The sequence below is a fragment of the Phacochoerus africanus genome, chromosome 2, assembly GCF_016906955.1.
Source record: "Phacochoerus africanus isolate WHEZ1 chromosome 2, ROS_Pafr_v1, whole genome shotgun sequence".
Taxonomy (NCBI): Eukaryota; Metazoa; Chordata; class Mammalia; order Artiodactyla; family Suidae; genus Phacochoerus; species Phacochoerus africanus.
In genome coordinates, this window is record NC_062545.1 from 32200358 (window position 1) to 32216316 (window position 15959).

General features: G+C 39.9%; 1 protein-coding gene across 3 annotated transcripts in view; it reads right to left on the bottom strand.

The window, feature by feature from the left end:
* AKAP7 (A-kinase anchoring protein 7) overlaps positions 1-15959 on the bottom strand; it is a 139062-nt gene that overhangs the window by 60128 nt on the left and 62975 nt on the right. The gene's annotated exons all lie outside the window — the stretch shown is intronic.

A 15959-nucleotide genomic window follows, 5' to 3' on the forward strand; every position in this document is an offset into this window, starting at 1 on the left:
AGAAAAACCTGTCAAGACTGTCTTAACTCATCATCAAAAATGACTGAAGTTTTATTTCCCTTTGGTCTAGTTTCAGGTATAGTTTAGGGAAAATTATCAGTGATGTGCTAAGCCACTTGATAATTTCTAATACAATGGACCATGAAACCCTGAGGAACTTCATTCTTGATTGTAACTTGGCATCCAAACAGCAAAAACGCCATTGAGAGCATGATGGGTATTTTTAGAATCATCTGATGGCTGCATCTGATAAGTCATGGAAATTTATTTACTCAGGGAGTACTCACCATATCATTTGCATTTAGTTAAATGATGTGTATAATTTAATACACACCAAAGAGGGCTCAGTCTCACATTACGATGCATCCAACTCTATTTTCAATATAGGAAATAAACAGAGCTACACAATATGAAAATTCACATTCATTAACAATTGGAATGTGAACATCTTTAAGGTTCTGAAAGATAAAATACTTATTATTCACCTTCAGTTTCTTCGACAAAGTTATTGTGATCAGAAAAACAATGAAATGCCAGTTTTGTTAATAAGATGCCAGTTTTTATAAGAGAAGGTAATTTCATATTGTTATTTGTTATTACAATAATCACAACTTCCATGATGAAAAAAATAAACAGGCTGCATATCAAACACGAAAAAAATTGTGTCCTTCTGATGTTAAACTTGATATTCCTGGAGCACTGTTGTCTTCCAATCACTTATTCCTGTCTTGCAGCAGCTATGAAAGAAAGGCATGTTTCCTGTGATAATGGCATAAACCAAAATTCCAGAATTTGGAATTAAATTAAGAGCCAAACCAGGAGTTCCCTGGTGGCTTGACAGTTAAGGATCCAGCACTGTCACTGCTTTGGTGCATGTTCAATATCTGGCCCAGGAACTTCCACATGACTTGCACAAGGCAAAAAAAAAAAAAAAAAAGAGCCAAACCAAACGGGCCTGTTAGTCTGGCATCAGCTGATTAAAGTTGAATGGTAATCTTTTATGCTCATTTGCATAAATGGAAAAAAGTTACATATCTTTAGTGATACAATAGTGTTTAAAAACCAAAATTATTTTTATTTTTCTATAATGCTTTTTATTTTTTCTGTTATAGCTGGTTTACGGCGTTCTGTCAATTTTCTACTGTACAGCTAAGTGACCCAGTCACACACATAGATATATATTCTCAAAATTATTTTGACTGATCACTGCTCCAAGTGAAAAGTTACATATTGGTGATCTGAAGTTATAAACTGATTACATAACTTCAAAAGACTCCCCTAAAGCAAACCTTACTTTGGAATTCTTAATGACTCCATCCCTTGGCAAAAGAACTTTTTCCATTCTTATTTGTACAGTCTCATTTCCGTTTCTCCCTGATGCAGACCTCGTAATGACCTCCCTGTCAGCTGCTTTCCTCCCCCAGCCCTCTCAGCAGGGGAAACAGGCCTGTCCCCTTCAGGCTCAGTGCCTCCCAAGCCTGTTCATGACCAGGGCGGGCGAGGGGAAAGGGAGAAGTCTTCACTGCACAGCAAATCCGCTCTAGAAGAGTCTGGTGATTTCAGAACTAGTGCCCAGCACCCCCGGAAGAACTCCTTTGCAGCGCTCCCATCTCCTCTTCCTGCCCCTCTCAGCCAGCCTGTGAGCTTGGGCTCTGCCTGAGCGCCTCCCTGCCACCGCCCCCCATCTAGCAATGCCCATTTCCTACCTGGCTGAGGCCCTGACACCTGCCTAGTGCCTGTCAATGACTTTAGAGATGAAAACGTAATGAGTGATGGAAAATAGAAAAGGCAGTGGTACTTGGCTCATCGTTCTATCCCAATCTGAAAAAATGATGCTGTCTGCCATCAGTTTAGCAACAATAATAGAAAATAACGTACATCGTATTTGCCATGTACAGGCACTGCTCTGTGAACTTATTAAACTTATGTAATAACTGCAATAACCTTATGAGAGTAGTACCATTATTATCCCCAGATAAGGAAACCAAATCACAGAGAAATTAGGTCACTTACCGAAGGACACAAAGCAAGTTAAGAGGTAGAGCTTAGAATCAGATTCAGGAAAAGTGGAGAACACAGACAAATTGAAAAGAGCAGAATGATAATATTCAAGCTCTTTCACGATTTAAAATATTAAAATTCTAAGGATATTAATCATTCTTAAGATATAATTACATATTCTATCATATTTATAAAACAAATGTAAAAATTACTTTCAGGACCTCTAGCATCTAAAATACCTGCTTTTAACACGCCTTTTGTGTGTGTGTGTGTGTGTGTTTTGTCCTTTTAGGGTTGCACCCGTGGCATATGGAGGTTCCCAGGCTAGGGGTCAAATCGGAGCTGTAGCCACCAGCCACAGCCACAGCCACAGCAACGCCAGATCCAAGCCACGTCTGCGACCTATACCACAGCTCATGGCAACACCAGATCCTTAACCCACTAAGCAAGGCCAGGGGTTGAACCCGCAACCTCATGGTTCCCAGTCAGATTCGTTTCTGCTGCGCCATGACGGTAACTCCTTAACATGCTGTATTAATATTAATAAGTTAAGTGACAACTATATGTCCATAGTAAATGAATTTCATAAAGGGAGATGAGAAAGAATTCATGGATGCCAGTTACACATAGTAAAAATTATCCAATTAATCCAGTCTTTAAAAAGAACTCTTCTTGTACTGCTAATACGCGAATAATCAACGAAAATCCTGGCAGAGATTATCTGCACTTCTTAAACCAGCTGTTCATTTGAGTATACAGTATTTCTCGATTCTTCATTTTACCTTCTGCTGGAGCATCTATGTGTCTCGCCATGAGGTTTTTCAGGTAGGTCACCCTCTTAATCCCTCCATTTATATACTTGCTTTTAGCATTGCTGTTTTGTTTGATCTTGAGGCTTTATGGAAAGAAAAAGTAGAAACTCTTTACCCTAGCATTGTATCTAACATTTACAATATTGCACCTTTCAACAAGTAGAAACAGAGCTGCTGGAGCTAAGTTTTTACTGTTGTTGACACCTCCTTCTCCTGATCTTAACACTCTGCGAAGAGCTGGATGCTCCTTGGGAGGATCAAGTGGCAAGGAAAGTGGTCACAGAAGGAAGGTGACAGACAACTCCTGGGAGCACAAGCCACTTCATAAAAAGCACCGTGAGAATATGATGTATTACTTCCTGGGCCTGGAGTTCCTTCCCATGAGGTGCCAGCATCAAACAGAACAGAGGAAGAAATACGGATTTGGGCCATGAACATTTAGTTCATTTATAACCAGCTAATGACATGTTATCAGGAGAGAGAACAAGTCAGTAGCACCCAGGAAGTTCTCAAGGTTGCAGGCTCAATACAACAATCACGGGGTCGTTACAATACCTTTATTTACAGCACAGCCTCTTCCTATATAAACTCGTTCTCTGTCTACTTAACGAACCTCAGCTCCTCCTCAAGCTTCTCAATATAGCCTGAGACATCATATGCTCTTTGGCCATATAACGCTTTATGATATTTGCATGTGGATTTGCTCATTCTAAAGAAGCAAAGAGTCTCATAATTGGGCATCTGAGACTGCCTCCGAGACAGCTCCATCTCAGCTGGACCCTCAACTCCCCTTGACCAAATGCCAACTGTGTTCCTGGCCCTCTGAAGCCTGTGGTCACTCAATTATAAACAAGCTACAGCCTACTCCTCCCTATCACATCTGTTTTCCTAAGTTTCACTCCTTGGAGCAAATAATGACGTGTCTTCCTGAATTCACCAACTTAACCATTTATTTCTATACACTAAAGATAGCACATAAAGTATCCCTACCTCACCAAATTTCTCACCGAATATGAGCTACATACTCACAACGTAATTCATAATGTTTTCCTCCTTCACTGCCATAGCTTTCCCTTCTAATCAATAATTCTCTAAACATTAAGTAAGTGAGGCCAGCAAGCCATTAGTGTAAATATTTCTTAGGATCTCAACAAGGAAAGAGGACAGCGAAGCTGCTCTACAGAAGTGAATTCAGAAATAAGTTCATACAAGAATCCTAACAATTTTAACTTGTCCTGTAACACTGGCCTATATACTGCAACATACTTATTATATTGTGGTTGGATGTACTTAGGTTTTATAGCCTGGAAGTCAAAAGTATGGAACCATCCATATAAATTGATTGGATTACCCATAGACAGAATTTCAGATCTAACTGCAGCCTTAGATCCAACCTAAATGAGAGTTGAACACCTAGACACTGTAGAAGGAACTGTACAATTGGCAGCATATTTGGTTTTACTTTATTTTATTTTATTTTAGGGCCACACTGGCGGCATATGGAAGTTCCCAGGCTAGGAGTCAAATTGGAGCTGTAGCCAACAGCCAATGCCAGAGCCACAGCAACAGTAACATCAGATCCGAGCCGTGTCTGACCTAGACCACAGCTCCCAGCAATGCCAGATCCTTAGCCCAGTGAGCAAGGCCAGGGAACAAACCCATCATCCTCATGGATGTTAGTTGGGTTCATCAACTGCTGAGCCACGACAAGAACTTCTGGCAGCATATTTTAAATTCATTAGACACCACTAATTGTAATATTTGATGTTAAGCAAGAAAGACCTAGGTTCCTAGGCTAGAGGTCGAATTGGAGCCACAGCAACAGCAAAGCCAGAGCCGAGCCACATTTGCCTACACCATAGCTCACAGCAACACTGGATCCTTAACCCACCGAGCAAGGCCAGGGATCAAACCTGTGTCCTCATGGATGCTAGTCAGATTTGTTTCTGCTGAGCCACGACAGGAACTCTCCTAGAGCATTTTTGTAGCTCATCCTGCTCCTATGCATCTAGGATTTGCTCCTTTTCCCACTTTTTAGGAATTAATCAATTTTCTGGACACCCCTCCCATTAACATTCTTCCTTCCTCCCCCCTTCCTTCTCAGAGGATACCTCACTTCACCCAACCCACCCTCTTTCAACTGCCTGGGTATGTTCCCCACACACCACTGAGAACAAAGCCCCTCCCTAACAGGAAGGTGTCCCAAAGGGTGAGTGTGACAAAAACTAAGCTAAGGAATGAGAGAGCAATAACACTATCAAGATTTACACTGAGTGTGCCATAGGGTAGGAAATGGAACAAGGGAGAAAGCTCACTGATACAAGCCCTTTCCCTTCATTTGGCTGGAAATGTTCCCTAGATCTCATATTAGATAAAAGGAGATGGGGGGGCAAAAAAACCTACAATAATTGGATATGGAATAGTCATTAAACATAAGTCCTGGGCATCATGTGTGGCCCTTAAAGCAATTTCAAAACCAATATTTCTCTCCAGGCACAGCAAGAAATATATTCATAGATTTTCTTTTTCAGTGTGATACCCATTGCTATGTAAAATAATTTTATATATGCATTTGGAATCTTTCTTTTGAACGCATTTCAAACTTAATCTCACATTTAATTGTGAAATCTCCCCTTGGTATACTCTTAAAATCAGAATTAGAAGGATTACATAGTTTTTCTAATGAACTCACAGTCAGCATAATAAATATTCAGTTATATATTGCTTTGAAAGAAAAGTAGAGGTGTTCCCGTCGTGGCTCAGTGGTTAACGAATCCGACTAGGAACCATGAGGTTGCGGGTTCCATCCCTGGTGGGTTAGGGATCCGGCGTTACCCTGAGCTGTGGTGTAGGTCGCAGACACAGCTCGGATCCAGCGTTGCAGTGGCTCTGGCATAGGCCGGTGGCTACAGCTCCAATTCAACCCCTAGCCTAGGAACCTCCATATGCCACGGGAGAGGCCCTAGAAATGGCAAAAAGACCAAAAAAAAAAAATTCCAATATTAGGAAAATAAACAAAAGTACCAATACACTAGATTCTATGTAGAAGATACTTGGTGTTGTTTGAATTATCACAAACTGGAAATAACCTTCACCAATAAAGAAATGTTTGCTAAACTACCACAGGGCCATACTAGGAACTATCATAAACAAAAGTGTGGGTTAGAGCAACATACATTGAAATGGCAAAAAGACAAAAAAAAAAGTAGAGTTAAAAAAAAGACATCAGGCCAGCCAGTAATTTTCATACAGCTTTCTCTTTCAGAGATTTTAAAAATTAAGAATGTTTTCAAAATTTCAGAAGCACTTCTAGACTAAGAAAATAAGCAGTAGGCAAAAAAAGATTAAAAATAAAAAATAAGAGACGCTAATAAGAAGCATGGAATCTTAGGGTGACAGTATGCCAAAATGATGCACACTGGCATATCCCATTTGCTCTATTGCTCCACTCAGTATGTTCATCAGCCAGGAAAGCAAGACCAGCCAAAGCTGACCCCACCCCTGCGTGTCTGCTGCATCCCCACTTCCTACAATTCAGGCACATGCCAGCAGGGATCCGTGTGACAGAGTTACAATCTGCTGAGAAGTGTGTTGACATGATTTTCCTATTCATTCAGCTAATTCCCAGGTGACTTCCCCACTCCCACCCCTTAATTCCTTTGACCTAAGTTCTAGAAATATTTGCACTGAAGTTCCAGAGCACAAGGTTCTCTGATTATCAGGCCTGGAAGAGTAAGGAGCAACATGCAATCCACGGGGACGCAGTCATGAAAAACAGGATGAAGATGAATAAGGAGGGGACGTTGCTAAAGGTGCAGGGTCACTAGAGAGAGTCCCAGAACATTCTCCCGGGTGATGGTTGATTAAGATCCACAGTAGCGCTGAAGAGAAATATAAAATCACTCCGAAAAAAAAATGATCTGATCTAAATCAAGTTAACAAGTTATTATAATTGAATCCAGCTATGGGGAAGGCAATAGCCAGGGAAGGAAGAAACGTATGTTTATACTCTTGCCACAAGCTTGAGGGCAGGTAAAGATACAGATGTACTTAGAACACCTTAAAGATGGGTCTCCAGGAAGTCCCGTCCTGGCTCAGCAAAAGCAAATCTGACTAGTATCCATGAGGATGTGGGTTTGATCCCCGGCCTCACTCAGTGGGCTAAGGATCCGGCATTGCTGTGAACTGTGGTGTAGGTTACAGACACGGCTCAGATTCTGAGTTGCTATGGCTGTGGTGTAGGCCAGCAGCTACAGCTTCAATTCGACCCCTAGCCTGGGAACCTCCATATGCCATGGGTGCAGCCCTAAAAAGACAAAAACAAAAAAAACAAAAAAAAGGTGAGTCTTCAAAATGGTGTCATAAATTTTACCAACAATTTAAAAAGTTGACCACTTACTGGAGAAAACAAGCTGGAGTTCCTGCAGCCAACGGTGGCTAATCCCTTAGGCGATATGAGCTCTATTTATTAGGTTTTTTTTTTTTATTAGGTTTTTAACTACAATATGCAGTTTTGCCCTGGCAACGAGACCAATAAAACTTCTTTTTTTAATTTACAAGAGTAACCAATTAGTAATGAATCCGACTAGGAACCATGAGGTTGCGGGTTCGGTCCCTGCCCTTGCTCAGTGGGTTAAGGATCCGGCGTTGCTGTGAGCTGTGGTGTAGGTTGCAGACGCAGCTCGGATCCCGCGTTGTTGTGGCTCTGGCGTAGGCCGGTGGCTACAGCTCCGATTAGACCCCTAGCCTGGGAACCTCCATATGCCGCAGAAGCAGCCCCCAAAAATAGCAAAAAGACCAAAAAAAAAGAGTAACCAATTAGAAAAACTGAGCAATTTAGTTTTCTCTTTTTAAGTACCTCTGCTTGAGAGAATAAGATACTAATAAATGGTCAAAATAAACCAGCTCATACTTAAGAATGAAAGTATAATTCCAATGCAAACTATAGTTTAGAGTGGCAAATTTAGCTTCTTCTCAAATCTAAATGGGGCTCTCAAGAAAAATATAGCATTACTTTCTTTAATTTTGTAGCTTATTATAATTAACAGGAGGTGGATTGGCCAGTGAATTTGGCCATTCTTCACAGTGGTAGAGAAAGCCTTACTGCCACTCAAATAATGTTAGCTGCTTTGTTTCGTTTTTTTGTTTTTGTTTTTGTTTTTTGTTTTTTTGTTTGTTTTTTGCTTGTTTTTAATTGCTCAATGAATTTATTACATTTGTAGTTGTACAATGATCATCACAATCCAATTTTATAGGATTTCCAACCCACAACCCCAGTGCATCCCCCCACTCCCCAAACTGTCTCCTCCAGAGACTATAAGTTTTTCAAAGTCTGTGAGTCAGTATCTGTTCTGCAAAGAAGTTCAGTCTGTCCTTTTTTCAGATTCCACATGTCAGTGAAAGCATTTGATGTTGGTGTCTCATTGTATGGCTGACTTCACTTAGCATGATAATTTCTAGGTCCATCCATGTTGCTAAAAATGCTGGTATTTCGTTCATTTTAATGGCTGAGTAATATTCCATTGTGTATACGTACATCTTCTTGATCCACTCCTCTGTTGATGGACATTTAGGTTGTTTCCATGTCTTGGCTATTGAAACTAGTGCTGCAAGGAACATAGGAGTACATGCGTCTATCCAGAGTCATGGTTTTCTCTGGCTAGATACCCAGGAGTGGGATTGCTACATCAAATGGGAGTTCTATTTTTAGTTTTCTGAGGAATCGCCATACTGTTTTCCACCGTGGTTGCACCAATTTACAATCCTACCAACAATGTGATAGGGTTCCTTTTTCTCCACACCCTCTCCAGCACTTGTTTGTAGACTTGGATGATGGCCATTCTGGCTGGTGTAAGGTGGTACCTCAGAGTGGTTTTGATTCGCATTTCTCTAATAATGAGTGATGTTGAACATCTTTTCATGTGCTATAATTTTTTTTTTTGCATTTTTTTGCTTTTTAGGGCCCTACCCACCGCATATGGAGGTTTCCAGGCTAGGGGTTGAATCGGAGCTGCAGCCACCAGCCTACACCACAGCTCACGGCAACATCAGATCCTTAACCCATTAACTGAGGCCAGGGATCGAACACACAATCTTAGTGTTCCTAGTCGTAATTGTTTCCACTGCACCAGGATGGGAACTTCCTGCTTTGCTTTTATATGACTAAAAACATTTGTCAGAAATTAGCAGTCATCTATTAAACAAGCTACTATTATATCAACACCATTTTGCAATCAAGTTTACATTTCCTTGCTTATATGTTCTATTTTGCTTTAACCATAATCAACCCACTGTGGGGTTTGCCAATTTCATACAAGATCATTATGCTCCATCCTGTCCTTGACTAGAAAAATAAAATTAGTAGAGGTCTCAAAATGTCAAAAGATTACTTTCTGAGAAAAAAATTTTCCCATCACTAATGGTAATTGTTAAGATAGACACAACATTTATATTTTACTAGGGTTAAGGCAAACTCATTCGATTCTCATTGCCTTGAATATTTCATCATTGCATCTTTTAATGCCAGCTCTAAAACTCTGTTTCTTAAATTACACTTAGATCAGAAATTCGCCTGTGGATACAAATGCTAGAAAATAAGTAAAAACGTCCACTGAATCCATATGCCTGAAGCAAAAATATCATTTTAGGAATTTTCTTGTAGGGTAGCGTGTTAAAGATTCGGCATTGCCACTGCAGGGGTTTGGGTCGTTGCTGAGGTAGAGGTTCGATCCCTGGCCTGGGAACTTCTGTATGCTGTGGGTGTGGGCAAAAAAAGTGTGTGTGTGTATACATATAATTTATGTGTGTGTGGTGTGTGTGTGTTATACATATATTTAAGCCTGAACTATCAAGATCAGCATTTCCTAAACAAGGTGCTGCCAAATGCAGTGGATGAAAAAAGGACACGCTGATCAAGTATACTTGGGAAACGATGCTGGGGTAGAAGATAAAACTGTTCAAAACATTCATTGCTTTCCTTGCGGTGTCCTTTTCTGCAAACAGGTTTATATACATCCTGTTCTGCGGAAATCAGAAGAGACCATATGACCTGCTTTGGCCAGTAAGACATAAACAAGAACGATGTGCATCACTTCTTAGCAGAAGCATTCAGCTTGTGAATCACCATCTTTCTTTGCCTTCTGCCAAAGGACCAGCAAAGTCCTAGCCAGAAGCCACTCAGCCAAGGTTCCAAACACAGACAAGGTGGAGCAGAGCCACAGATGACACGTGTTGAGGGGCAAAAACTAAACCTTTGCCACTGTAAGTGCTCAAGATTCACAATAAACATTCCTATGTCAGAGATCCTAAGAAGTTCTAAAATAAATACTCAAATTAACTTTATTTAACCCATCACAGAATCCTTATCTCTCATAAAACCCTAAGAGAGGTTCTGAGAGAAGATTTTTAGAAAATGTCAATGAAAATACTGAACTTCAAATCTCCACTCCAGCACAACATTGTAAATCAAAAATACACTAATAATAATAATTTTTTTAATCTCCATTCCACTTTGCACAGACTTAACATGAGGCTGTGTCATTTCTTCTAGGGTTTTCAAATTTTTCAAACTCTCTAATAGAAAAAGGGTTAACCAGAAGCCATTTGGGTATTTTGATATTAATCAACTCCCAGAATTCTTCCTTCAAATAATACAGATTTCTTCTTATTATGTCCTATACATTTCAATATTCAAAGATGTATAAAGTATGCAAAGGTTACAAATGAACATTTAGTCAGTCTACCTTTGTAGATCTCATTCCTAATTTTTAAACAATCATAAGCTTACTTATTTAGTTTTTTTCAATATATGGAAACAGACAACACACAACAGCATGACGCTGAAAAATGCATTTGAAACAGAAGTGAAATCAGTAGCTATATATACAGCGCTCTTTGACACACTATAGATGATACAGTTGAATAATGGCACCTAGAATCTCAGAAGAAATTGCAATCCCATCTCACAGAGGATTTCACTGAATTTTTAATGCTAAAAAAACCTCAAACAAAGAGATGTGTTGTTGTGTTTTCTCTACTGATTTTTTTTGGCCACGCCCACTGCATATAAAAGATCCCAGACGAGGGATCAAACCCGAGCCATAGTGGCAACCCAAGCCACTACAGTGACAATGCCTGATCCTGAACCTGCTGTGCTACAAAAGAACTCCTTTATTTACTGATTTTTAACTAAGAAAAATCCACAAAGAATTCCATACTAGAGCCTTAGATCTAAGTGTACCTAATAATATGAAAAGAGATGTATTTTCAGGAATGGGTTACTGAAACAATCTGCTTTATTTTGTACCAAGACCAGTATTGTCAGGAATAATAAAGAAAGGATCCCTAATATCAAGGGCACCTCAAGTGTGGGGAAAAAAATGACAGTGGCATGTGGCCTGGCAGGCCCTCTTGGGTGCAGTGATGGACACCTCTTTACAATAAGGGTCCCTGCTCAGCGTCTCCACTACTCGCCCTGAAGGCACTCCCCTCCCTTTCTGAAGATGGTACATACTGAGACTCATGCCCTCTGGGCCCCCTTTGGCATCGTCTGTCCCTTCTTACAGTGGAGCCCTCACCCTCTGGGAGTGAAGACTTGCTGATGGCTTCTGAGCTCTCACGCCAATAGACCTGTACAGTATTCTGCACCCTCAAGCAGCGTCTCACGTAAGTTCTGCTGGTCCCTGTTGCTTCAGGCCACACTTGCACATAATTTGGCATCTATAGATTTTTCTCTCTCCCAGTTTCACTCAAAATGTAGTCTGTGATATTGTCCCCATCGTCTTTATTGCTTCGTAGGTTTTCCAGGAGGAAAGGTGGAAAGATTGCCACCATCTTCCTAACAGTTCTTAAAGGCCTTTCCCTGTGTGTCATTTTCTCCTTCCATGCATACAAGAAAGCCAGTCTATAGTCGAAAAAAATTCTCCATGTGAAGCCAAATTAGCCTATTTAGTCAAAATGCTTACTTCACACAACATTTCCGAAGAGTGCAGGGGTCAAGAGTCATTAGGACTAAGCTCCTCTTGCATCATGAGCACAGAGGTCAAGGGAGGTTAGGAGATTTGTCCAGTTAAACAACAGAGCTAAAACAAGAAAATTCACACTCAGCCAAATATATTACAGAGGCTCCTTTGAAAAGTAATAGACCAGTATCCTTGAGTTTCAAATGGTTTGTAAAGGCCCATTATCATACAGACCCAGGAAGGTTGAGTGGCAGCCAAATTACACCAGGCCAGTTAACAAGATCCTAAGAAAATGTGCTACCTGATGGATACAAGAATAAATAATGGTTGTAGGTGAGGAAAGATGACAGCAGAGAATCCTGGCTGGGCAGGATGTCAAGAAGGTTGGGATTCAGCCAACCTAACATAGAAACTGTAAATTACAATCTTGATCCTGTATATCCAATCACCAAATAATACAGGGATTGGGTTTTCTTCTTAATGGTACCATCAGAAAAGCATTTCCATCCACACTCTTGTCGTCGTGGTCTTCTTTTTTTTTTTTTTTAGGGCCACACCTAAGGCATACGGAGGTTCCCAGGCTAGGGGTTGAATCAAGGCTGCAGCTGCTGGCCTAAGCCAGCAACACCAGATCTGAGCCGCATCTGCGACCTACACCGCAGCCTGAAGCAATGCCAGATCCTTAACTCACTGAGCAAGGCCGGGGATCAAACCCACATCCTCATGGATACTAGTCAGGTTCTTAACCCACTGAGCCACAAAAGGAACTCCCCTCACACTCTTCTCTTCTACTATTTACTGCCACTCCCACTGATGTCTGCCTTATATCTTCTTCCCTACTTCCCCCAACCTCATCATCACACAGTCTGACAACCACCCCTCTTCCCCTGCTTTGTGCACATCAAATTCTGCACTCAAAACAAACCAGCCTCAATGACAATAACTAATAATTTCAAAGAAGATCATTTCTTTCATTCTAAAAATCTCTCATTGTCTGACTCTCTGAAAAGCTGCTATAAGGAAGTGCACATTAATAACTTACAGCTTTGAAATTTGAAAATCATAACTCAGGAAAGATATCTCAGAAGTTTACAAAATAATTTATGCTTAAAAACAACTGGTCTATCCATGGAAATACTGAATTTATTTCTTAAAGAATCTGGACCTGCATGTTTGATTTGAAATTGGTCTTCTTCTGCCACCAAGTGTTAGCACACACTTCTAACCAACCAATTTCTGCAATGTTCAAAAATCACAGAAATACAGTCACTCAATGGGAAAAATAAATCCAAAAGAATGCATTATAAAAAGCATAAACCTAAACTAGTTGTCTAACCATGTGGAACAAATATACTCTAAAGAAACTATAAAGATGACTTGATATTTAGTTATTATTTCAGAGACAAAGTAATTAAATAAGATTTTCTGAGGCTTCATTTGATTAAAGAAGCTAAAACTTTGAAATCACAGTGATAATCAAAATAGCCTTAAAATACACAAAACTACTTTCAGTATTCTCTTATGCAATACACCCCATTATAAGTCCATGAAACTAAGAATACACAAAATTAACACACTGACTGAACGTCTTATGGTGTTAGAAAAATATATAATTGTCAAAAAAAAAAAAAAGTCTTTTGCTTTTCAGAGTCTCAGAGAATTTAGTTCTCTAGTCTGGGAACCAAAATACCACATTGTAGCAGAGGAAGTTCCAGGTCAGGAAATTGGAAAGAGAGTTTCTACATTTTCAAAATTCTGAATACAGTCTATAGAACTTTCAGTTCTCCCACAGGAATTTTGGTTACTTCTACTAAACGGTATTACTTGCAAACAGGTGCCTACATGAGGACGGTAGTTCAGAAAGCAGGGACCTCTGCAACCAGCACTGAACACTGCGGGGAAATTATCACACAGGCTCTTTACCATCATCCCTATGTGAACACTCAGCCGGACATCTGCACCAGACACCTGTCCACATCTTTTATGTCAATGAAGTGCTCTGTCTTCATGAGCAGACCAATTATGTCTCTAACCCTGAATCTTTTGGGGGGGGGCACACCCACAGAATGTAGAAATTCCGAGGCCAGGGATCAAAACCATGCCACAGCAGTGACCCAAGCTACAGAACCAACTCAAGCCACAACAGTGACAATGCCAGATCTTTAACCTGCTGAGCCACTAGGGAACGCCCTGAATCTCTCTCTCTCTTTTTTTTTTTTTAAGATTTTTAGGTCATTTTAAAGTGACACATTATAGAGTGAAAAGAAAAATCAATTGAGGTACTACTTACTATAGAATAATTGGCAAACGCTTCCTTTAGATAATAATGAATGCGTCATCTGTCTTACTAACTCAGATTTAACTTATATTGATCCAGAACATTCCTCTACCCAGAACACCACTTTTTAGCAACAATTACATTGTCCATCTGGACAAAAGGAGAACCAGTATCTTAGGAGCACACCAGTATCTACTGGTTACGCAAAATGATTTCCAGATGAACTCCTGGCAGGTCTAATTGAAAAGTAACAGGTAGGCCAACTTGGCACCAATCTTCAAAACACAGCATCTCAGTGGGAGATCTCATTAGCTCTTTTCTAGATACTCTCACTGGGCACCACCCATCCACACCAGAAGGTCCAGGGATACTCTCAAGCTAACGAAACCTTTAAGTTTTCCACATAGCATCTCTTCTTCTCACCCCTGAATTGTTATGAGACATCTAAGTTGCCCATCACCACTATGCTCAGTCCACCACAGCTCTGCATGTCCTTAGAACCCCAGCAAATCCCCAACCAATCAAGATGGAAATCCTGTATATGACAAGAGGGACTTACTATATTAAGGTGGTATTAAGGTGAGTTCTGTTGACTACATCTACCAGAAAAATCATGGGCTAAACAAGCAACTGCACAAACCCAGTTTTTACCTCCGTAAGACACTGAAGTACATAATGTATGTTAAAGGCAAAATCACGTAAATTATTTGTATACAACTTTAATTCTTTTTTTTTTTTGCCTTTTTGCCTTTTCTAAGGCTGCTCCCACGGCATATGGAGGTTCCCAGGCTAGGGGTCGAATCGGAGCTGTAGCCACCGGTCTACACCAGAGCCACAGCAACACGGGATCCAAGCCGTGTCTGTAAACTACACCACAGCTCATGGCAACGCCGGATCCTTAACCCACTGAGCAAAGCCAGGGATGGAACCCGCAACCTCATGGTTCCTAGTCGGATTTGTTAACCACTGCACCACAATGGAACTCCTACACAACTTTAATTCTATTCATTTATCTTTAAATAAAATTTATTTTATTCTGTCACATAGCTCTTATAAATATTTTAATAGCTTCTTAAATCAATGATAGGGTTTACCATAAGTGACTTAAACATTCCCCTATTGTTACAGATATTATTTCTGATTTTTCCCTATTATAGACAAAACGTCACTAAACATCTTTTACACATAAAGAATTTCTTCTTTTAAGTCATTTCTTAGTTATAAAATAAAATAGTCCCAAGGATGTAACATACAGCATGGTAACTATAGTTAATAATACTATATTGGTTATTTGAAAGTTGCTAAGAACATAGATCATAAAAGTTCTCAATCCCCCGGCAAAAACGGTAACTATGTGAGATGATGGAAGTGTTAATTCATCTTATTGTGGTAATCATTTTGCAATAATACATATACTAAATTATTACATTGTACACCTTAAACTTATGCAATGTTATATGTCAATTATATCTCAATAAAAAAAATTTTAGGATAATCTCAGCAGTATGGATTTCTAAAAAGAATACAAAATTTTAACATTTTTGATGGGAACTGTTCAATTCACTGCTCAAAGGCCCATCCAATTTGTAAGCCACCATTCATAATCTTTGATGATCCTTCCACCTTAAATTTTTGCTAAAAATATTCTTCATACAATGTAGTTGGGAGTATAAATTGGCATCATTGTTTTAAAAGGCAATTTGCAGTGTTTTTGAAAAGTTAAAATGTACAACGCCCTTTGATCTTGAAATTCCAATTCAAGGAATTCATTCTTTGAAATACTAGCATATCTACCCAAAGAAACATGAACAAGAATGTTTGCTTTGGAATTCCCGTCGTGGCGCAGTGGTTAACGAATCTGACTAGGAACCATGAGGTTGCGGATTCGATCCCTGGCCTTGCTCAGTG